At 33.8% G+C, this 26,036-nt stretch overlaps 1 protein-coding gene across 1 annotated transcript in view; it reads left to right on the plus strand.

Annotated features, from left to right (window-relative positions):
- Positions 1–26,036, plus strand: part of LOC117213551 (icarapin-like) — a 54,933-nt gene that overhangs the window by 798 nt on the left and 28,099 nt on the right. The window lies entirely within an intron of this gene.

The raw sequence follows: 26,036 nt of genomic DNA on the forward strand, positions 1-26,036 counted from the left end.
AATACTACAACTATCGGATTTGTGGGTTGGGAAAGTTTGTCTTTCTTTTTGTATTATATGTATATTTTTTATAATACTTCCATTTAGATTTGTTTAGTATAGGCTCTATATTTTTTTAGTTATCGATAGCTTTAATGTTAAAATATTAGAAGCTTTAAATTAAACGTTATTAAGATAATAGATGCCAACTTTATATTCTATAATGTAAATACATATGTATCTACATACCTACTTGCATATATTCGTGACAAATAGACGACTTGAAATATTTACTAAAAATAGTTCAGGGAATAAACCGATTCGGTTATCGTGTGTGACTCATCATAACTATCGCGCCGACTCGAGACATTCAAAACAAATGTTCGATCGACATAGATCGGTTTCGTCAAAGAATATCAAACAAGCTGATCGAATCAAAACATTGTTCTTCTTACTATCAATGACACACACGATATTCGATATTTATCTGATACAAGACATTCGAAACTTCTCGGAACGTTTGACTAATACTTAGTACGATGTAGAATTAGTAATAAAGAGTTAGTAATAGTAATAAAGATTGATCTTTCCGGAGGTTAGAGAATACCATACATAGATAATAGTAATATAAATCGAATGCAACATTAAGGGAAGATAGATTCATTCGTAAAATCTCGCGAATATTTTTCGTTTTAATTTATATCTATAAATCTTTCGTTCTTGGAAAACTTCTCATACTTATTTATGATATTTATTGGAAAACTAAAAAATTTCGCTTTATTTAGTATTTTATTATTAGATGCATATAATGCAAATGGAATAACAAATTTATAATAAAATATACAGAAATTAGTGACAGTGAAAAGCATTCAATTCATGCCAGATATTAATAGATCGGCAGTACATATGTATATGTATAAATAGTAGTAATATACACTGAATATATCAATAGACTATATGTATACATTAACGAAAGATAGACTCATTAGTAAAGAAAATCTCGTGAATTCTCTCGCTTTAAGTCTATAAATCTCTCGTTTCCGGAATATGTAAGCGCGTACATATTTCTAAATGGACTTAACTTTTCTCATAGTGGGCATTTTCCTGCCGGAATAGTGCCATCTTGCTATAAAACTTCGCAAATCAAGAGCTGCGTCGGCCTGCCGTTGTTTTACGCAGTTTTATACGGAAAGTTGTATGCAGTATTGTCGTACACCCAAATAATCGTTTTCTCCTTGTTCTCGTTGGTAGAAAGTGCGCCAGGGATATTGCCAATTGGCATATATGTTTATTTTATTTCTTTTATAGTACAATTCGTGCCTTAATATAGCGTATAAATTTAAACTTGTACGTTTTAAATCTTGCCTAATGTTGCGTCATTCTCTTAAATACGTTACAATTCAAATTGCCTCAACGAAGCTTTCCACGATATTAGTCACATAATTTTATTGCTTTTTTATAACGTGAAATCATTTTTTGAATATTAGGAAATAAAGAGAATATGGTAGTTAAAGTATTATGGCAGGTAAAGTATTACCTACTTAAATGTCGATAACTTGTAATCAACGTAGACTCGTTTACGTATAATATTTTGGATTATTTTGTAATACAGGTTATTGTATCATGTTACAATATAAGTAATGTAGTTTTTGTGAGAGATGAACTTAAAATAATGGATTTTGGCACGATAAATACTTTATGAAAAATGGATATAAAATAAAATAGGAAGGTGGCAAACAATTGTAGGAGATGAGGTAAATTATACTAATAATTAATAAACAGATAATTGTTTATTTAAACGCATTGCTTACAACATTAGCTTGAAAAATATTTCGTGAAACCATTTAAAAGAATAATGTAATAAGAATTTGTTTATGATAAATACTAATGAAAGTTTAAACTCTAGAATAAAAATGTATAAGTTTTAATGATTAGGCTCCGAGTAAACTTTTCAAATTCAAAGCTTGAAGAATTCGAAATATGTAGTATTGATTTTAAAGTTTATCTAACGTTCCTGACTATTCCTGTCTTTTCAATGTTCTGAGAGATTCGATGGTTTCAGATACATATTATGATTTTTCCAACTGATTCAAAAGACCTCGTAGCCTCAGAAACGTTCTTCCAAGAATATCTTCCAAAATTGTCATTGAAAGTGACATGATTGAAAAGTGCTGTTTTCACTTTCACGTTCACGTTTGCATTTCAGCCAAATTAAAGTGTTTCAAAAAATGTACAATCCTTTAAGTAATTTCTCAAATATAGCATTGTTCTTTCACCATATCGTCACTGATCTTTAATATATAGTACACATAATCTAGTATAATAATTTACTTTTCTCTTTAAAATACGAGTAATATTTTCACCTTATCAATTTAGAAATAATAAACAAATCAAACTCAAAAATCAAATTATTTAACTGATCACTTATTATGCATACCTACAACAATCATCGGGTCAATTTGATATTTAATTTAATTTAATATGACATTATAATCAATGTAATAATTTGTCAAAAAACAAGCAGAGGCAATGTGCCTTACAAAAGATCGCAAGAAACCTAAAGCTCAACACTTTTAATGTAAATTTTGAGTTTATTCACATAGGTGGTGAATAAATAGGAGCTCCAAACAGATAAATAAAGAACAAAAATAACTACTTTGTAGTTAAAATTAAAATAGTCTGAAGGCTTGATTAAAACGAGTGATTAACATAAACAGTCTCCGTTTTCGCACGTGAACCGTCAGTCCTCGTTTCTTTTTAAGCCGATTACATCGTAATACGTATTCAAAGCGTTGATTAAGTTCTCGTGTTCGTCTCGACAGTTTATTCATTACTACGTTCTTCTTTCCCACATGTATAAGGCTAAGTATAATTACATGGGTGTTATAACAGTAACTATCGTTATTAATTTAATAATGCTAATAATTGATTAAAACTGACTGTTAATCGATAGTTTATTTTATAATCGTCATTAAGTTTTACCATATATCTAATTATACCGGAAGGGAATTATTTATTATATGCCAATAGGCAATCGATAATTCTAAAAAAATTGAAAAATGTTAATTGCAATATTGAAAAAGAAACAAGGACGATAAGTAAACAATAGTGTGAGATAAGATAATTGATAAGATAGTTAAAATTGAATTGATAATTGAACTTTATAGTTTGTAATAGTATAAAGTAAAAAGTAAAATTTTCCTTACGTTATAAATATTTCTGAAAAATGATCAATTATGTTGGATGCAAAATAGGGGCATGCGATAAAATTAGCTTTGACCAAATATCTGGATGCATGTCCAATGACCAAGAGGGAAAAACGAGTATTCTGTCGTAGGAAGAAATTGCCGAGTGGTATTGTTGAAAGTACTTTGGATCGTTTATGAGGTAGAAGACAGCCCAGAATAGTTGGCGGAGTATCCAAGACTCGTAGATCCTGGTATGAAATTCACTTGGAGCGTGGACTTTGCTAATTAGTACCGACGTCGTTTTTGCAAGCTCGGAAGAACAGGAGAAACTCGTTTAATTGGTGCCATTTCATTCCGAAGATAATTGTTCGGATGAATTTCCGTCGAACCGGAGTTTACTCCAGTTGTGTTTTGATCCAAGTTTCCTGTCAGTCAAGATTTTGTCGCGCCGTGTGCCGGGTTGCTTCATTATTCCGCAAATATGCCTCGCATTGTTATCTGTCCTGATGAAAAACTAGGGGAAAAATGAGAATTGCCGGGCTATATAGGTTGCAGGTTGAAGAGAAACAAGCATCGTTATTGTATGCTTTCGTTGACCTGTTTCTATTTCTTTCTCTACCATTAAAATTTATGAATTAATTGCACGTTTCTGTAGTGCATACTTATCATAGTAAACATAATTTCAAGAATGACGGGACGATAATAGGTATAATACTATGTGATAATAAGCTATTGAAATTATGATTAATGCTTAAAAAATTATTAAACATATACCTTATATGCAAACTGAGAGAGTACGATGAACGTTTTTGTCAAAAAATAGTATTTTGCACCATTTTTAAGGTCAATTTAGATTTAAAAAACGAGCAGATGGTAATTTTAGTTGATTCGAGATTTTGTACGATATTATTTATATGTAAAATGGGAGTCGTTGCATTCTAGCAAAAGATATTACTTTTTAACTGTCGTATTTTTATTTTATAAATTAAATCTATTTTTGTGATAAAATCATGTGATTGTCTTTTTGATTAATTTTTTCTGAACGCATAGGACGCAAATTCGCAAGCCATAAGTAAGAAACTACTACTCCATAAGAATTTTAATCGTTTTGATTTTATCCAAACGTTCCAATGCCTTCAATATGGCTTTGATAAACTCCAATTTGCTCAACACATACAGATAAATATCTCTGTGAAGCATATATTCACCAACTAAAGTGTATTCAAAGTAATTTATAAACCGTGTCGTATTGTAGTTAACTGGAACTGTAGGAATGCATATGTATTACACCTGATTGTTAGCATACTTATCATAGGTATAATTTTTTGATGATTCACCGGAAGTGACTGGAGAATTTCATACACTATGTATTAATAAAGAACAGCTTACATTTAAACTGGTTTTATAATTTCTTTTTATATCATCATAAACATTCGTAAATTTATATATATTTCATGGTTATAACATAGTATATTGATGTACTTTACCAATTTCAAAAATATATTCTGCTTTAATTTCATTATACCCTGAGATAATTGAAGCCTGCGTTGTTTGTCAAAGAATATCCATTTCGAAAACTCTTATACTATATTCTATTTATACTGTATTTAATTTTGTTCAGTACCACTTACAATATTTTAAACGAAAGTTTCATTTTCATAATTTTTGTAAACCTCCAAATAAAGAGTCTTTAACGCGATGGTTTAAAACAGATCTGCGAAATACAAAATCATACAGCACTTGCAAAAGTACGTAAGAAACGTCCAGTTAGCACAAGTCCTAGAATCAACACAGACGAAGACTAAATTAGATAAAGGTGTGTACTCAACCAATCACATTTTTATTCTTGCTTCCATAAAGGCTATTCTTTGTGTCAACGATACGTTTGAAGATAACATGACAAATATTTTACCGTAAAATTACTTGTACCGTGAAACAAAATTAATGATAGGGAAGTTAGATTTAGTATATCGAAAAATTTTTTCGATTTACTTTTTACGACTTATTTTTTTCGACTTTTCGCATTATAAGTCAAATTATATTCTATTATATGAAATCATAGTTTAATCAAGATTTGCGAATCTGCGTTAATTGAAAAGTCATGTGTCTATATTTGCATGTTCATGTGCTTCTAAATTTTTCAGACATCTTTCATAATTAGTAATGATCGCTCTGTATATAAAACGGAGTAATACTCATATAAAGCCAGTTGCAAAATTATTTTAGATTTAAAAATGCTTAGTCATTGTCTTTTAATTTGTCTTTCAATAAAGGTTAAATTGTACGAATTTTATTACAATATAGGCACAATCATTTTTCTCTGTTCAAAGAAATTTTCGGTGATTGACCTTGCAGTCCCCTCAAAATTCGAGGCAACGCCCAAAATTGCCCGTCTGTCACGTTCAGGTGTAACACGAGGTCTGTCACATTTTTATTTTTTCCATAAGCTTTAGGATTTCTCAGTACATGCTATACGGCATGACGATTTCTATTTAATAATTTCACAATTTTTGCCAACTTTTCTGGATTTTTAAAGCACTTTGATTTGGGTTAAATTTAACTTCATATTTTTTGTCTTTTTTTTACTACCGAATATTGATATTTATACTTTCATTTATCTGGGATTAATTCCGCTCGGACGAAGTTTATTTGTCGCGAATCGCGCAGATATACAAATTAATTTGCGACAAAGGGGGTGAAGGCCTCGCTAGCCAGCATTTAATTATATCGCGAATAGGATACGCGACTAATTATTTCCGACATCGTTCAATCGTTAATTAGTTTATCCAGCATGAGCCAACTGGTTAGGTATTGTCTTTCTTTTTATATACCAACGAACGTAGCCAGGAACGTTCAACGTCCACTTATTCCTCTATCTCTGCACACGTATTTACGCATCCGTTACGAACGTAAATGGATGTTTGCGCTTCCTCGCGCCGTTTCATGTCACGCTCAGTTGCTCAGTTTATTGTATACGTACCTTTGCTCGCTATCTACCTGCTTAATAACCTTCCACGTTGAAATACGGTACAACAGCAAGAATATGGGCTCGATCAAGCTTCGCGTTGCGTTGAATTTTAATTTGACCATTGTAATCAGCGTGCGTTGAACTATTTCATTCAATCTACTCCATACTCAACTAAATAATTTCTGAAAATTGGCTGTGAAAAATCACAAGGTTTCATTGCGATTTTGACATTTGTTTAACGCGACTGCCACGATAGTCATTGGTAATTTATTACGGTGTTGAGGGCTAACAGAAAATAAATATCAAAGTATAAGAACTATGTTGCTTGTATTGACATCAGAACGAAACTTCAACTTAATACAAACCTAACAGCACGAATATATCCTTCAAATAACTCGTATAAAACTTCACCTTGAAAGCTTACTTTGACAACTAGTAAAAACCACTAGAATGATCCATTGTCTATCCAAATCAGCCATTCAATCAACTTAAACTCTTCACCTATTCTATTCAACTCTCAGTCAAGCTCACTCGACGACGTGTCCCTCTTGCATGGATCATCGAAGAGGAGGCCAACCATCAGTTCCCATGAGACGGAATACTCACGTAGACTAGAATATACGCTGCCATTTGGATAAACGATTACGTAATCTTCACGTGATAATGTATCATGTACCTCGTACACAGCCAGAGCATGCGTACACCTGTACCTATATATCCATAGATAAAAAGCAGCCACGAATTATGAGGAACTCGGTATTATTTTCCTGTCGCGAACAGGTCCGCCAGCCGTTGACGCAGTAGTGTGTTCTCGGTTTGCCTTGAGTGGCAGTGGCAGCGCACAATATGCGGCCATTAGGTATGCCGGCCGCGTCGCACCACTACCGCCTTCGAGTAATTTAAATGAAAAAAGGGGGTACACCCCCAGTCACTTTGCCTGGTCGGCGTGCTTTTTCTCCGCTGATGATCGCCGCATCCGTTCATCGGGTCCACTATCCCTTGGCTGGGCTTTAACACGTTCGCCCTGCCACCGAGACTCTCCAGGAGGGTCAATTTAGCACACGATCATCAGCGACGTTATCAGCGATTGAGTTTATGATCATGGGAACTCCCGGGACGCACGATAGTTGTAGCAGCTCGATGAGAGCGATAAGATACAGTCGTATCTTTCAGATAGCTTAGCCTGTCACCTATGTAGGTATCCCTTTGAATTTCCATGACCCGTATAATGGATCAAGTATAATCTATATATCAGTGAGATGTCGTACGGAGCGAATGTGACATTACAGTCAAGGATAAAACGAAGAACTCGTAGGTGAACGATGTTGTCGATGACTAGACAAAATTGGATTGCGTAGAGTGAGTGTTTCATTGAAGAATAAAGTCATTAAGTGTCTCAATCGCTCTGCAGACCTATCTTTGTAGCTTAGATTACTGTCCAATTATGAAAAGGGCAATAATTGCAAGAAATGTAAAACCAGTCTCTTTGAGTCCTCGATTCAATGCTACAAGGAAACAGTACGTTTGTTACATTTATACAAAATGTAGCGAATGTAGGGAACGACAAAAGTTTCTGTCGGTTTCCCACAAATTGGTTGTTTAACGGATACTGTCTTTCATAATTGGATTTGCCTTTTTATTTTCTAAGCTCCAGTTGTCTTCCCTGCAATTGCTTTAGTTCAGTCTTTTATTATTTCATAGTTTAACCTTTCTACCTTGATTTTTATTTTCACGATCTTTCGATTTTAATTGAAACAGTAGATTGTAGGAATTTTTTAGGGAAATCTACAGATTGTTTAAAGTCTAATTGAAAAATCCAAAAGAAACTACTTCGTTTCAACGTTTTACTACGCGTTGTTATATCTTACCAAGACAGGTGAATGACCTGGAGGATCGTTGCAATATGCATCCGAGGTTAAAAGTCGAAGTTGACTCGATACGCGGTATCGTTGCAGCAAATTAGTCGAAGTCGATCGGCTGAAGTGTTTCTGACACTTCGGAAGGTTCCTGTTTGCTATCGTGCAATCCGAGAAGTTGTCGTTGCAATCCTCGACCGAAATCGTTCGAAACTATATCCTAAGTAGTTGGCCCATGTATTCCATCGTATGAACGTTTTCTTCGATCAAATACGTTAATACTGGAAAGAGTAGTGGGTTATTAGAACGTTTCAATAATACAATATTCCAATTAATTGAATATTAGATATTTCAATAACTATTTTACCGTTCTTCGAATTTTTTACAAGCGCTTGACTCTATCTACGAATGATAGATTTACTATTGTAATATCTCTATGCACGTATCGTGTCACGAAGTTCATTTTATATTATGGAAAAATAAGGATGCAAGTTGGAAGTAAAGGAAGTAAAGGAACGATAGGTTGAACACATCGCCGAGGATTTATAATTCCGGAAACTACGCGAGGACAATACTCTGTACTTAACAGGACATGAGATACTTACATCTGCGAGCTGCTCCGTGTTCAGTGTCCCAGATAACTTGCGATGTATCGCTAGAAAAGACGTGTTAGGATTGAACTTTTGTTCCATCTCCGAGCTACGTACTTACGTGCAACTTACATTTAAGCCGAGGCAATCGCATCGGCGTTGCCGCTTTTTAAAAATCGATAAATACGTACATCAGTGGTAAAATGATACGGTTGTAGGAAACTTTTAGAGTGTATGATTCGTTCAAAACTCATGGTTATCAAATTCATAAATCGAATAGTTGAAAAGAGCGATGATATAAATATTACTTTTTTAAATTCTTTAAATTCATTGAAATAAATCAATATAACAGAAATGGATACTTATTGTAGAAACAAATCATTTTTCTTTTTTTTTTTTTTGTTTTTTAGAGAAATTTATAAAAGACAGCCATGGTATGGTTTCTCATTGGTTAGCTGATAAAAGGAGGTAGTTCTATTATTAATCGAAGATTGAAGGACTAGAATATTCTAGTTTAATTTTTACTTTAAAGTAAAAATAAAAATATGGATGCATATTTATTAAGAATTTAAAAAATTTATACGGTTTTTTTAAATGCATCATATCGGAATTTTCTATATTTGTAATTCAATGAATTATTTTTCAAAGTATTTAAAATATCGATACGTATACAATTGAATAATAAAATACATCGGCTGAAATTACAGGATTTCACACGTTGCAATGTAATGTATTAATATATCGCTAATGGATTTTAATGTCCCAACTGTGCCAGTTCGGGCTGTATGCCGGTTTGACGCCATGAAAACGCGTTTGATAAATTCAACGTAGCATTGCATTACATAAAAACGCGATGCCACTATCGGTCACAACATTTTTTAAAATATGTATAATGTATATTATTACTCGAAGTACACGGGACGCATTTTTGTGATTACGTGGTTTCATAACGTGCCTTTCAAAGCAATGCGGCTGATTTATGGAAATAAGAAGTAAATTAGCGTTCTCCGTGGTAGATGAGTTGAAGAACACGAAACGCCATACGACGTAATAATTCAATACCCTGATGACGCGCACAGGAAACGTATAAATTTTTAAATAGCTAAAAATTAAATTTTAATCTATAAAGTTCGCGATCAACGGAACCCGTGCACTTCCATTTACGTATAATTAAACGGAAATCATATTACCAATTTTCGTCGTCTGACGAGAGCCAACATTTTTACTGTAATTAAAATTTTGCCGTTTATGTGAAAATTTTTTTAAAGCGAAACAGAACTTTTTAATTGCTGTAACAACAATTGCAGTAACGTGAACTGTCCATTTTCATTCTGTACAATGATTTTAAACAGTATTAAAGGGAGTTATTACTACAACGTATTAAACGAAACTCATGCGTTCATATTGCTCTCTAAAATCGATTCTCCAATTTGTAATATACTCAATTGCCAGGTAACCGTGAAACACATTCTTGTTCAACCTTTATACGTTTATTATTTTTTGATACAAGCAAACAGCAATTTCAGCACGTTTTTACAAGTGAAGCTTTACGTGCAATATTTATGAATTTATTTACACAAGATTATTTGTACGCCCTTTTTCATTTTCCATCAGTGGAAACAAAACAAAATAATAATTTACACATTATATTAAAGCGGCGCTAGTGAATTACATAGGGTTAAATTATTCGAAGTACATCGAATCTCATTTTCAAATCGAAGTTAGAGAGATGTTGAATAAAAATACCGATAATCATAAGCAAACGTTAAAAGAATTTTCCTTTTCAACAGAATCATTGCTAGATATAATAAAATGTAATTTCTCGTAGTTAAATCATTCTATATTATTGATGTAACGTTAATATTATTTAGATCTCATTGAACAAAAATAACATTTCATTATATGGTTATCATGTTAGTTTCGATAAATGACACGGGCTTTTTAATAAAAAGGGGAATGGTGTCTTCGCTCTGTTAGTTGACGAATGAGAAAAAAGGTGAGAAAAGGATTTAACATAAGCTCGAAGGGTACAAGTGGACAACTACGCGTTTCATATTAAAATCATTAACTACCTGTTAATTATAACAAATCAGAAAAATAATTTTATAGTTGCAGTTATGATTTCATTGCGAATAAAGTTGTATTGTATGAGAAAACGTAACATAATTGCATCTCGGGTATTCGTTGATGAAAAACTTGATTGCGCCCACGTATGATGTAACTCTGTTTTATCAGCTTCGAAGTGCATAACTGACCCATATATATACTGGTATTATTTAAGAGAAAATAAAAAAGTTGGAACGCACAACGCTTGCAATTAGAAGGAAATTAAATTTTGTTGAGAGAAGTAAGTTTCGCGAGATATTATACGATAATAAACAAAGGAAATGTATATTATTTTTATTGAAAACAGGAAACGTAGTAAATATCGCCAAACATTACTAAACATAAATATTACAAAATTAATAACAGTACGAGGAACGCTTTCTGCGTACATTGCTCAGTTTTTCGTCAAAATCGAATAGATAGAAAACAAAACTAATTGTCTTATACTTCTAAATTCATATGGAATAAAATTTATAGAGGCAAATAAGTATAATAGAACCACTTGATAATAAGCTTCGCATTACTTTGAATCAATATTATTCAATGATAATGAATAACCATAAATTTTGTTTCTTTACATATTGCACTCAAGACTTCTAATGTATTTTAACAGTGTCTTCGAAACGCATCGAAACTAACGTTATAAAACGGTACTAAACATTCGCGAAAACGAGAATATCGCGTGTTTTATAGTGAGTTTGAAGGTAGCGAGAAAAAAAGGTACGAGAGAAAGGACGAAAGTATCTTTAAAACGTTCTGCTTCCTCTAACAAGATCTTAATAAGGCGTGAAAACTTTTCAGCGTAATATAATTTCGTGAAACTTTTTACACGAAACTTCTCATATTAACGCTTCGATTCGCGCCAGGCGAGACAGGATAACACGTTCGCGAAAACGATTGGTTAAACAGACTTCTAAGAAAGACCTTGCTGACGGAAATAGCTCAGCTAATTTCTATCTGCCATTACTTGGTATGATACATAATGAGTGTTCTAATTAACTTCAGAAATTACAAAGTATATTGCGACACTGTCGAAATTGTCACAAATGACGTGTCTTCCATAATACTCAAAATCCAATGTAATAATATTTATCGAACTTTATTATGAAAACAATTCGTACATGTCACATTTGAATATAATCATGAACAAACAGATTAATGCATATTGAAGTATTCGAATATTCAGTTGTCTTCTGACACGTAACTTTAAAGGAATAATTAACATAAACAGTAACATAAGCATTAACATCAACAAAAATATGTAAAAAGCTTGCAACGAATAATGGAATATTCAATTGCGTCATCAGTTTGGTAAAAGCGGCTCTATTAAGGAAAGTAAATTTATCAAAATATCAGCTCGAAATAGAAATCTTCATTAAAAGCATTATTTATATCTACAATCTGTGTTATATAAATCAAACATCAACTCGTCGTCGTCATTATCTTCTCTTAGCTGTTTCATAACTTACAATTTGAAAAGCATATAATTTACCAGACATGCTCAAAAGTTTAAAATAGAAATTAAAAGTATACCCACGTTTTGCAAATTTCAAATTTCGAGATTACAATATAATATCAACATTATCGTTCTGAACTGCAAACAAGTACTGATTAGAACTCGAAAACTAAAACATATAGCGGAGCCTATCAACTTTCAAGGATTAATTATTAAAAATAACAAAGAAAGAATATTATTATTATTGGAGTTGGATAATAAAATACGCTAACAGCCTTTGATTTTCGAAAAGTATACATATGAACACTCCTAATGCTAATACTAATATCAAACAATCAAGACCAAGGTCCTCAAGGCAGATAAGGGATACTTTCTAGTGTCTTGGAAAAAGAAATTTGCAAAGAGAAGTCACAGTCACCATAAATAAACGTAGAGTCGATCATTGTAATTTTGCAGCCTCATTAGCAGGCTTAAGCATTATTAATAGTACGAAACGCTACTACTTTATTTTCAATTACAGAACTTGAACCGTATCCTTTGAAATTGTCCATTATATGATGAGCAGAAACTTGTATTAATCGATAGGTTGCGAAAACGCAACCTATTCCTATTTTTCTTCCATTCGATAAAACCTACTTTCGCTGAATATAAGAGTCTTATAGAGTACGCACGTACATTTTTAAACAAACGTAATATCCAAGTTTAAACGAACGTACTTGCACGAACCGTGTAACGTAATGCCGTATTCAGTTAATTTTGCGTAGCCACATAAACCTTCTAGACAGGTTCGAGCAAGCTTAATGAAAGAAAAAAGAAGCGCCCCGTTACCAAGAGGAAAACGCAAAAAATTTTACAGAAGATATTATTTACGGAAAATTTTAGTTACAGAGAAAACGTTTCTCGATACGCAGAGCGCGCAATCGCCATTTCGATTTTACGCTACGTACAAAGAATTATGGAAGCGTTCGTTCGGCCAGTCGACAGACAATCCGATTAGCGGCGAGTTGCGAAGCCATAAACTTCGGCCCCTGTGGCCGCTAACTATCCAGTAATTATGAATAGTCGAGTGCATATCGCACGTGGAAATCGGAATTGAATTGGTTAGTTGGAAATTCATTTGGAAGCAATCATAAGTCCGGGTCCCTTTATTATCTATCTCTTTTCTGCTCCATCGTTTCTTCTCTTGGATGCACCGATTCGATTCGTCCCGATTTCCGATCCTACGTATCCCGTATCGCAGCGTCGCTTCAATAACCATCAATGCGATTCTGCGTACGCGGAAGTGCTCTCCACGTGAAATGGAAGAAGGGGGGCCTCAATTTGAATCAATTTAAAATGATACGTCATTATTCGAGTTCGAAGGAATATTCCTCGACGAGAGAGCGTATTCCGTTTCGAGAGGCAACTAGACGATCACGTTTCACGTGAACGTTGTTTAGAGCAGTAACGTGGAGCAGTATACAATTAGCAGTTGTCTGTATGTATCGTGCAGTTAATAATCCACGAAGACGCGAATGAAGTCAGAGGAAACGTTCTGATTGACGTTGACTCATCCTCGTCGAGCCACTTTGTCGAATGATGTGCATACCTATGTAATTTCTTCTATCCTCTCTACTTTGCTTTTCTTTCTCGTTTTGTAAATGTTAAACCGTTAGATAGAAAATTGAGCTACGATTACGGGATGTTTGTAATTTCTGTGTGCTATCAGTTTCGGTTCAATAGAGATTACGATTTGAGTCTCGGACGATGTGTCGTATCGGGAAAAAGAATACACACCCGGTTTCAGCATGACGAGCCTCCGCTACATTTTTCAATTAATGTGACACAACATCTAAATCGAATCTCTAGTGGGAAATAGATAGGGCGAGAAAGTCCAAGAGAATGGCCTCTTCGATCACCTGACTTGGATGCGACTGCTTTTTGTAGGGACACTAGAGACTCTACTCTGCTGATCGCTAACGAAGTAATGTAGTAGATTTAAAACATAGAAAATAAGAAAAAATATATATATATAACATCGAGAGGAAATATTTGAAAAAATACATAGATCTTTTGTTCGCAAATATCAGTCTGACAAGAATGCACAAAACGCGCATAAGATAGAAAAATGTACAAAATATCTGAAATAAAATACGCGTCGTAACATTTAATATATTAAATAACTTTCTGTTTAAATTCTAGTTCTTTAATAACGTCTATAAATAACCGCAGTCTACTTATATCTATGGAAGTGAAAAAAGACACATTCGACATCTTTTACGAATATGAAAACAAGTTGTATTTTTTATTAGAAACTTACACGGCTTTGCCTTAGATCAATTTCCGTAACATCCTGTATAAAAATCGAACTAGAAACTATATATGTAATAGGAAGTCAACTATTACTCACGTTTTCTTAATTATGTATTTCTAATACGTTCTCATGGGCGGAAAACCACGATTGAACGCGTCGATTAAACGTGGATCACGCGTCGGATTAAATCGACGTGCCGGTCGTTTAACAGGTTATGCGGATCGGTTTAGCTTACAGAAGCGCGTAATCGCGTATCAGATTCACGGTGAATTTTTAAAATTCAATTCACGCGCGGCCCGATCGGGATGGAATACGATACGCAACGGGGTCTCTATCGCGCGGCTAGCTAATATTAATACTTACCGATTATCGAATCGATACGCTCGAATTGAATTGATTCTATTTCATTCTACCTCTCTTTCTCTCTTTCGTTTCCTTATTTTTCTTTTTCCTTTTCCTTTCTGTTCTTCTTTTGTTCGATTGGTTTCTTTTTACGGTATTTTCCTACGGTTGTAATTTAACGATTTTATAGATACGACGATTCGTAAAATTCTCAAAATGGAATTTTTCGAGCAAGGTGTAGTTAGCTTTTTTTTAGTATCGTTCCCCGTTTCCTTACTTTCTTTCTCTTTTCTCCTTTCGGTATTATATCTATACATTCTTTTATTTTTGGATTTGGACCCTCGAATCGAATCGATATCGGCTTGCCTGATATTTTTACTGTATCTTTCCGGTGTTTGTTATTTTCTTTTCATTTCTACGTAACTGCTTTATAATTACGACAGCAAATCGAATATCCTGAATCAGCTTACGTCTTTCCTTTTAATAACATTTCGAAAATTTTATAAATACACCGATATCGATAAATCCCATGTGTGACTCAACTTCTCGAATTAAACATTCCACCGTAAACTCGAACTAATCATGGCAGAGTGTACCTTATTTCCACATAACGGCTTTATAAATTATGGTAACGAATTGAATCTCGCTTTCAACTCGCGTATCCTTTTAATAACATTTCGAAAATTTTATAAATACACCGATACCGATAAATCCTTGGGGATTGAACTTCTCAAATCAAATCTTGGAACCCGCAACTAATCATAGCAAAGTGTACCAACACCCATAAATCCTCCTCCTTTTCCCTCATCCTCTCTGATTCCGTAGCCTGCAGTAACGCCACTCGTAAATTGTCCCATCGATTTATTCGTATTTTTGTCGTTGTTACCCCGTCTTATCCTTTCCAACGTCGTTCCTTTAATTACGAGTCAGCGATCTCCGAAGAACCGTAGCGTAGGCACACTTCTTAGCAACGTATCTCTATTCGAGCATGAAGAAGTTCATTGTACCGTTTCTTCGTGTGTTACGACATGGTTGGCCGTGCAGACCTCGCGGAACGTGTCGACGTATACCGGAGCCGGTCGCATTCCAAGATGAGAGTTGGCAGAGGCAAAGAAGTGGAACGACTTCCAATTATCGACAGGCGTCTGGCGGAAGTGTACACGTTGAAGGACTTCGTCGCGGATCGGAGCGAATCATCGGCGATGAACTCGTTTCTTTTCCGATGCATGCCGCGCGTTTTCCGCCGCTCTGATGGATATCTCTGTATGGGGTGGGGCATCTGGAACAGGCTATTCTAACAACTCGTTTGCTTTTCATGGTAGAAAAAGACGCATCGAATTAAACTTGCTTGCTTTGGAGGAAGATATAATCTGACGTTAACAGTTTTTTCCTAGGTGGAGGGTTAGAGGAGATATCAAGCTGAACTTCCTTTCTTCTTTTTTTTTTTGTTTTTAACGGAACAATATATTTGTTTATCTACCTTCTAAGAGAGAGAGAGAGAGAGAGAGCTTTAAGACGAATGCAATGATCTATAGTTGAAGGTCGTTCAAGGTCAGTACGTTAATTATTATTAGTTTGAGATAAAACGCGGATCTCGTACAATATCTCAAACTAATAATGATGTAGTTAGTATTCATGGATATAGATAAACACAGATACGACACGACTCAGTGTTTCGAAATGTTAAACGGAATTTAAATATTATTACTGGAACTAATTAAATCTCTCTATCGTCTTTGAGGCATCTATTTATAGTTTAACAACAAGGCAAACTGTAGGTAATGAACTCCTTACATAACAAAACTACTTCATAATGTTTTGTACGTAAACGTTAATTCTTATATCGCGTATAAATATTTACACATAGATTGTAATAAATTTTAAATGTTAAATCTATGCTTATATAGACTTCACCGTATTGTACCAATATTCTGCAACAGTTCTGACAAAGGATATACTGGTCTTGAGACTTCCTATTTATAGATTCGTAACTAAATTACATTCTGCTAAAAATAATCTTATAACTGCGTACATATATCTTTGCGCTCCTTTTACGTATGCATGCTTATGTGTGGCTTAATATGTATCTTACTGCCTTTATATGCCTCTGCCTCCTATATGCGTTTGTATCTTTAATCTTTATGCGTCTCTCCCGTGCGCACGCATGCGTCTCAGTACGTATATACATAATATATATGCGAAGCTTCTTGCGTTTCCTTGTGACTTGGCATTGGTAACGAGCGTAGCGAGCCCGAGAGATGTCCTCTCACGGTCAATCGTATATCCTTTCGAGCGAGATAGAAACATCTATACGACTTCCTACCATGCGTCACGTTAATAACACGCATAACTGAAAATGAATTTCATTATGATAATCTTTCTTTATTATGCGCGTCACCGTGATAAAATGCAATATGTATGAAGCCCTTGCATGCGCGATACATACCAGTGCACGCGTTTAACGACCATCGTGACGATCGCACGAAAGTAACGCATACTCTCTGCAGCTTCCATTATTTCGAGATAATTGTTTTCTACGGTCCGTAGTAGGATTTTTCTTCAATTGCCTAGTTTCGTAATTAGATTTTATTTCGAAATTGCAAAAGAAATGGATGTTTGTCGAAGAATATTGTAAGTGACAATAATCAAGTGGTTAATATCGAATGGTATACTATATGTGTGCGTAATTGTAATTGTTGTAAGTTCAGTCTAAACGTTGAAGGTTATTATACACGAATCCCAAAGTATTAAAAATACAAGAAAGATGAAGCAAACTCGATAGAAAATGATTTTGTTTAAGTTGTTATTTATAGAAACCAGTTTCAGCGTATCTGCGTTTTACATACTTATTACTTATTATTATAATATTGTAATCATTCGAAAACTCATTATAGACTTCCAAGATAAAAGCTGTTGAATTAATTGGTAGATTGAACATTGGTAATCCATAATATGCAAATAATCTATCTAGATCGGATTAGCTGTATCTTTAAAAAATGAATGTGACGCGTTGATTCAAAATAAGTGAAAATAAATCAATAAAAAATATTTTTATTCTGTACTAATTTTTCAAGTCAAATATATATACTTACAGGTTATATACTCAGAATAACTCGGTATGTAATTACATATATGTAATCGTATTTCCACTTCTGTCGAATTCAGTATTAATTTTGCTAAAAGCACTTGCTTGCTTTTAGTAATTGTAAAAATAGGAATCGGTTTTTATCACAGATATATAGTATATCTAAAATTATATATATTTGAACATTTTATTTGTTAAATGGTTGTATCGTAAGAACCATAAAAAGTTTAATAACTAATTTAATAACGTAGACACGCGGAGATCCCTTACAATTAAGACACTTAAACACGCTCGCCTCTAAAATTCTCTACTGAATTCTACTAACGAAATAAAAATTCAAACTTCTCTCCGAGACCAGTTGCGTATGGTTAAGGTCCAGCGCGGTCCACTTCATGTTCAGCATACCGAACTAAAATGCAAATATCGCTTATACCTGGTCGTAGTAGTTTCTAGCCGTGGCATAACTTTCAATTTCCCCAATTTCCCTAAGATCCTTGCACCATCCTCGTCGTGCCACCTGTTCCGCTCCCTGAAACGCATAAACGCGAGGTAATTTCGCGTACGGTCGCGTCTTTTCGCCTAATTAACGAGCCTTCGAGCATAAAGAGTCGCAACCCCATCGCGTCTAAACGTTACGTTACACGCGACTACTTGCGAGTTATTACGTCTTTGGCATTAAGCCCGTACTCGTTGTACATGTACTCGCTCGCGTTATTTCGATTTCAAGTTTCATAATGCCGGAACGTATTGTCGGCACCGTTTTTACCTCGCCTTTACCTCTCCACCTTTCTCTCTTTCTCCTCCTCTTTTTTTTCTCCTTCTCCCGCCGGCTTGTCAACCCGTATCGTTCGCCTATCGTGGTAGAAAATAGAACTTCGCTGTAGAACGGGCGCAACGTCGGGATGAAAATGATTCAACCACGTAACTCGTCAAGATTTCACATTTCTTTCCCGTTAAACCCACCCTAGGTTTGCTTCTAGCAGCGATATAATCTCTTTTCGGTTATCTGTTCACGACCGATGGTGGTTTTCTGTGTATCGATTGTCAACAAGTATTTGCCATTCCTCGGTTGATGATCGAGTTAATTTATGAGAATGATTGAGACTGATCGAATTAGACAGATTGAATGGTGCGTCGTTGCAGACTTATTGGCGTCTATGGAGTTCGCTAATATTCCAAGTAATCTGATTGAGAATCAGAAATTTTATTACTGACCAATTTATTTCTTGTATTTGATTTTCAATTAATGTTTCTTTTCAAATATGTTCAAGTTATTTGGGATTTGACAGAACTTTGTTGTGAAAAATTTATGTCACGTTAAATATTTCATTTCAAGTTATATTTTTGTATTATACGTGATATCAGGGAACTGCTTCGGCGGTAGGTTCTGCACATGAAAACAATAAAAAAGGTTTATATAACACTATAAAGGTATGACCTATTTAACCTTGTTTTCAAATTACAGCGAGTTTCATCTCAACAAGCAGTATCTGTGTAGCTCCACAAGAGGCGTTCAAAATAATCTTGCATCACGCTTGAACACAAGATTGGAGACGTCTTAATGCCTGTTCTCCACTTCTCCGGATATTGTTCGTTAGATATTCTATTAGAAATTCTGTTTGTAAATAGGTAGATAAGATTAGTTCAATTACTTCCATTTTTCAATAGAATTATTCCAATATAAAGCTCGCTATAACTCGTAAACAAAGTCAAAGAGGGTATATCTTTATATAAACTTTTTCTTATCATTTTCATGTCCATCGTCGAAGCGGTTACTCGATGCTGAAAAACATCCTAAATATAAAAGTAATCGTTAATCGCAATTCAATGACAGAACGATCTATGCATCGATCTATGAAGAATAACACGATAAAAGAAGAAGTTTATTAAAATTTTTACTTACGTTGATTTCGAATGATACTTGTTATCGTTTAATTTGAAAGAAAAAGACTTATTACGCCTAAAAACTGGTTAAGTTAATTCTAAATGTAATCTGGAAATTCGTGTCATTTAAACAAGCTTGTGTCCATAATCGAATTACTCCATTCAGAGTTATTTTCAAAGACGAGATAAGAAAATTAAATCTCGTAGCCAGTGAAACCGTGAACGCAAATAACGTTTCCACTTTTGAGAGCAAAGTTTATTTGTGTGTCCAAGGTATCACGCAGAGTTTATGAATTCTTAGAGAAGCTCATGAATATTTAAAAATCGGATCACTTAAGTACCTACACCATTACGGCCATAATACAGAATTGCAAATTCATTCATTTGTAACTGTTTTGTACCTTTCAATTTAAAATCAACCGACAGTTTCATTTTTCTTCTTATAAAATGTAAACTAACACGCGAACATGATATTTGTTACTTCGTAAAAAGAGAGAGGCTAATTTAAGCCTTCTTCCTCTAGTAAAAAACATACCTTTTCAACGTAATTATACGGAAGTCAAGCCAACCCTATCGAGACTAGTCGTTCCTAAAGAATTCAATGTTGCTCATGTAACTTCTGCTTCTGATGTTAAAATGCAGAAAGTTTCCAGAACTGCTGTTGATCAACCAGCTTTCGAATGATTCAATTAGAACGAAATTAATACTCAACAATTTTTAAATTTCTCAAACAAAAATTCTACATATTGCTTTCAAATATAAATTAATGTAATTTGTTTCGAGGGCAAAAATATAATTGTATTGTCACGTTGCAAAAATACGGTTAATATCTCATTATGATTCTAGTAACGTTCTAGTTGCAATTTTACATTCTGCATGTAACAAACTTTTTATCAAGCAGTTAGGAAGATAAGAAGACACGCTCTAATTTGAAAAATGTGTAAATAATCGAACTAAGAAAACTAGAACGAATATATTGTTTTATTTTTATTTATTTCATTTGCTTCTAATTTTCTTACTACCAGTTTCATTTATGTTTTATTTTTCCAACCAGCAAGCTTAACGTCTCTCGTGCTTAACATTTAGACTTAAAACCTACAATTTATATTCCTTATTCTCTGTGTCTTTACCACTTGCATGTACAACTCTTCTTAAACATTAGTAGCTTAACTTAAATTTCAGTAGCATACAAAACAGAAACATAAAATATGAAACTCAAATAATATAAAATATAAAAATACCAGAATATACATAGAATAGTTATAGATGATCATCGCACGTATTTGAAAAAGTGATCGTGGAACGAGCAGAATGCAATATGGTCAGAAAGCCAACCAAGGTTCTAGGTGGTTGGTAAATGTCACTGGACGAGATTTACACACGTAGGTCATGTGTGCTATGAATCACACACGATTACGGAAAACTTGTTTCTTCCAGCATGCCAAGAAAGCTGTTCTGTTGTCTTTGATCTCAAATACTCGTTCATTGCGTATTCATTCGTCGGTCAGTCGCATATCTTAGCATAATTTTTCTTAAAGGCTCTGGTGTTATATATATCAGTTAAAGTCCAATGTCTATTATCTTTTTTTGTACTTCTGTTTTGCCATTTTGTAATCTTTTAAACCCGTTAAATGCAAAAGTTCTCGTCGACTCCGTCGTAAAAATAATTAATAACGCGTAATTTGTTTATCGAGTTAAATTAGAATAAAATACGAATTATTATCTACGATCCATAGATCCTTAAGAACTGTAAATATTTTAATTAGTAAATTTCATGAAATTCTTTGTCAGTACTTTTTGCTACCTTCTAAGTGTTTAATAAATATTAAATTCTCAATTAAAAGTTAGGATAAGAAAGAAGTTAGCCAATCCAATTTTTCATAGAAAAATGCCGGTTTTTATTAAAGAAATGCTTCTGACTTTCAATGAACGAACCTACGTTTTTTCCCATTTAATTAATTTCGTAAAAATTGAAAAATATGTTATAATCTGAAATTATTATGAATACGTGTAAATTATTTATTTAACAAATTTATTAAATTAAAATTATTAACATCTAAATTAACGTAATAACGTGCAAATTATTTGAAATTGTTTATCCTAACATGATAAAATTAACATTACTTTACCACGAATTCCATATTTCGGCAAGAAATTGATTCATTCCTTTACAATTTGCTTGTAGTTTGGCGGTAGAGGATTCTAACGAAGCAAAATTATTTTATTATTTATTGTTATAGTTTGTCGTTTCATTGCGTGAGAAACAATTACGCTTATAGACTTTTAGTAGGGAACGATGCGCTCGAATCCTGCGACATTTCACACAGACTTCGAAACACGAGGTATCTAAATACTCCTTTTGGGGACACCGCAACAGCACATCGCACTTTAAATGTTGAGTTTCATTCAGATTAACTCGCTTCCGAGTTAAGTTTCCCTTTCCGAGTACGAAAGTCAATGAGATAATTGAAATCTTGTGTTTCGCTGGTAGCCGCGTTGCCTCGAACTCTCAACGAATTTTTTAAAAGAATTAAACACATATTTAAATCGTACACCATCTTTTGGATTTAACTTATTTGAATAATAGCCTGGAACTTTGTTCACGAAAATTGGAGATTATACAATGGTCTGAAAATTTAAACATTTAACAGATATGAAAGTTCGAAGGTTTGGAACATTTGAATCATTGGAAAATATGTGATTTCGGAATCAGATTTACATCTCTTTGCACGTCAAATTTGAATAAATGCGAATTATGTGTTTCACGTAGTTATCAAAATCATATTGTTAACGATGATTGTTGCAATTAATTACAAAGAACAAATTTCTGCTAGTTATCGAAATACTCGAATTCTTAATAAAAAATTACAGATACAGGGCGACGTTGCATTTTTGAATTTTTATTTACGCCTCGTTGAAAGCAATTTACGAGTTTACACTGATTCAATTCAAAAGTATATTTGAGACAAGTTATTTACGCTATGCATATACTAAATCATCATACGTAAAACAAATTAAAAAAATCGTTTCTTCCAAATAAAAACCTCATAGCTGAAACTGCAACAAATAAAATTCACTTAAGAAGAATATTTCCTTTCGATTCTTCAATAAGTGTACAATTTTACTAGAGAAACGTCTCAACATCGATGCTACCCCATCACAACATAATTACGAATAAGCTTTGCTACATTTTCATTCTCCTAAATATTCGGTCTATCTGATTACCGCCTCTCGCCGCTAAACGCGTGCAAACTTTATTCAAGCCAACTGCAGGCTATTTTCAAGCCAGGATATATAGATATCGTGAAGAAATGTTAAAACATTTATCCACACCCATTGCGTTCAAAACATATTAATTTAATTTAGTTACTGTAACGTGGAAAGTATGTATGTAGAAAGCAGATGTGCCGAAAAAATGTTATAAATGGTGATTCGTAGAAGTGGCAGATAAATCTTGAACTCTTCAATCGCCAAGCGAACGTCACAACTTGAATACGTCTTGGCCCGATAAAGCTCGCGATAAAGTGATAGAAGAGAGAACGCAAGGTACTTAAAATAACGCAAGGTCCACTCGTAATCATTATATATTCGCATCGATTTCCATAAAACCTTCTCTGCACCGTTCGTTGCACTCTGTGATTTCCTGCAGTTGGCAATTGCGACGACTTGATACACTGCAGTATAAATTTAATGGGAATATCGGTGCGCGCACGTGTACGTTTCCTGCATGCACACCCATATCGCGTAATAAATCGGGTAAGACGGTGATAATTTGACGATTTTTCTACTAATTCCTAAACATTCACATTTACTTACGTTTTAAAAGCGAGCCAGGGATATAATATCATCGGAATGATGAAGGAATAGATTGTGACATAATTTAGCTTGATATATCTGACAAGAAAAATATTTCGTATGTTATGAATTTAATTATATTATAAAAATAAAAATACTTTCTGAAAATATGATTCCATAATTAATAATATATGATATAACAGAGGCAAAGGATGAAGGCGAATGATATGCGGGTCGTTGGAAAGATGAAATAGATATTAGGAAGGGAATGAGAAGAAACTATGCGAATTCTGTAATGACGAAATTGGAGATTTAAAGCACATGTTAATAGAGTACGGAAAACTGGCGGGAAGAAATGAATATACAGGAGATAGTTAACGAGAAAGGAAAAGAAGAGACTTTGGACTGATTAAGAGAACTGGAAAGGAAAAGGGAGGAAAGATTAAGAAGGTATTTTAGGAGTTAGATAAAGAATCATAATCGGTTAAATAGTTAGCTCTAATAGCTAATACTAAATAATCAGATAAGAGCTAAGCAATAAGAGTTTAAATAGTACAGTTAAGTTGATGGACAATAGGTGGATTAATAGCTATGTTAATAGTTATACAGTTTGATAAGAAGAGCGTTTAAGAGATATGTATCAGAAGGATGCTTGGTGAAGACTGTAAAGCAAATAAGAATAAGAAGAAAAAGTGAAAACATAAGCTATTATTATTAATAGTATATAACAAATATAAAACAAATGAATAAAGATATAATAGAATATCTAGTATACGTATAAGGAAACATGTTCGATATTAATTTTTAACTTTTTCCAAACAATTCAACAAGAAATGCAGGTTTAAACTCAAAACAAAAATAGTTTAACCCTTGTGGAACGATAATATTCTCTCGCTTCATGCTGATAAATTAAGAAATCTAAACTAATGTACTTTCTACAATCTAAGCTAGAAATTAAGCTTAATTAGAAATTAGCTTTCTTCAACTAAATTAGATCTGACTATTTCGTGTTTGAAATTAATGAAAAAGTATCACGAAATGTCATCAAGTATTATGAAGTATCAGCCAGTATCACTAAATCGAATTTGTCCTAATGACCAGCCTTGTTATATATCACATAAATTTTTCTTCTTTACGTGCTGGATCAATCTTTTTCTTTCATCAAAAATCCACGAAACGGGCTTTTCTAAGTTAAGACAATCCATAAATCCACTGGACAAGGAATCGACGAAGGAAATAAGTATCAAACTTGTCTTTCTATCGACACTATCGAAGGTCGTGTATAGGTGGTAGGTTCGTATATACGGGAAGGCAAGCATTATCATCCGCTTAATTGCCGGCTATTAATTCAAGTGGTTGTGTCAATGGTTATAGCTATTCAGCTAGTATATACACTAAGAGATTCATCCTAATGTTAGCCTAGGACGCTGTCATTGAGAAGCTGTGTCGTTGCCGTATACACATATGTGTATCGGTTATATATTGCAAGCTACACGTCGATCCTTTGCCTATAATTACTATAATTACTCAGGATGCAAGGGCAGTCAGTCCACGTTCATATTGATAAGCCAATTCCTAATTAAGCTTATGTTCAGTCTTTGGTTGAAGTAAATTATTCCAGTTGTGAAACTCATAATAAAATCAAACTTTGTTAATTTTTTAACTGTTTTGGATAATAGTACGTTATAGTGGTTAGGATATACATAGTGAACCATAAATAATACGACGAAACATGGTGAAATATAGCGAATCATAACGAATCATAATGAACCTCGATAAATACCATAACAATTATCTATATTCTGTCGTATCGCCGAATCGAAATTGACTGCTTGTACTGAAACAACCTTTATCGAAGATGTTTCTCAACGGAATAACTCTTTATTTCTGTTTCTTTTTTTTTTTAACCAAGCACTAGTGTTCAGTACTTTATGTAATTAGAAAACTTTTATAATATTACAAACCAAAAGCAATTGGCAATTAAATATCGTATGCATCATTTCTCCGTATCGTAACAACTTATCTAGTAAACAGAAGTATATACGTGTGTATATATCTGCGGTTATATTCCGTCCATTGCGAGATAAAGGAGCAGTTCTAACCAAGGTAAGACTGTAAGGCACGCTTTGTACCACAATCCTGAATACACGAACCACTGTGAACCACCTCAAAGACTCGGGACCGCGAACTCCAAGATACCAGATTCGTGGAACACATCCAAGTCCAGTTCTAAAGTGTTAGAAGCGGTATAGACCAATCTAAAATCGTAGAACTCAAAACTGCTTGCTCAAGGGATCTAAAACTGATCATGAAATCATAAATTCGATGATTCAAATGCATAGGATCCGGCACAGTGTAGTAGACCATAAACTACCAGGATTCCGAAACACAAACGTAATATACTTTTTGACACGCCACATGATTACTGAAAACGAAGATTCCATCCGAATGTAAAAACACGTCGCGTAAAAAAGCTTACGAACATTATGCGATC

This window comes from Bombus bifarius, unplaced genomic scaffold (genome assembly GCF_011952205.1).
Source record: "Bombus bifarius isolate JDL3187 unplaced genomic scaffold, Bbif_JDL3187 scf7180000009125, whole genome shotgun sequence".
Classification (NCBI taxonomy): Eukaryota; Metazoa; Arthropoda; class Insecta; order Hymenoptera; family Apidae; genus Bombus; species Bombus bifarius.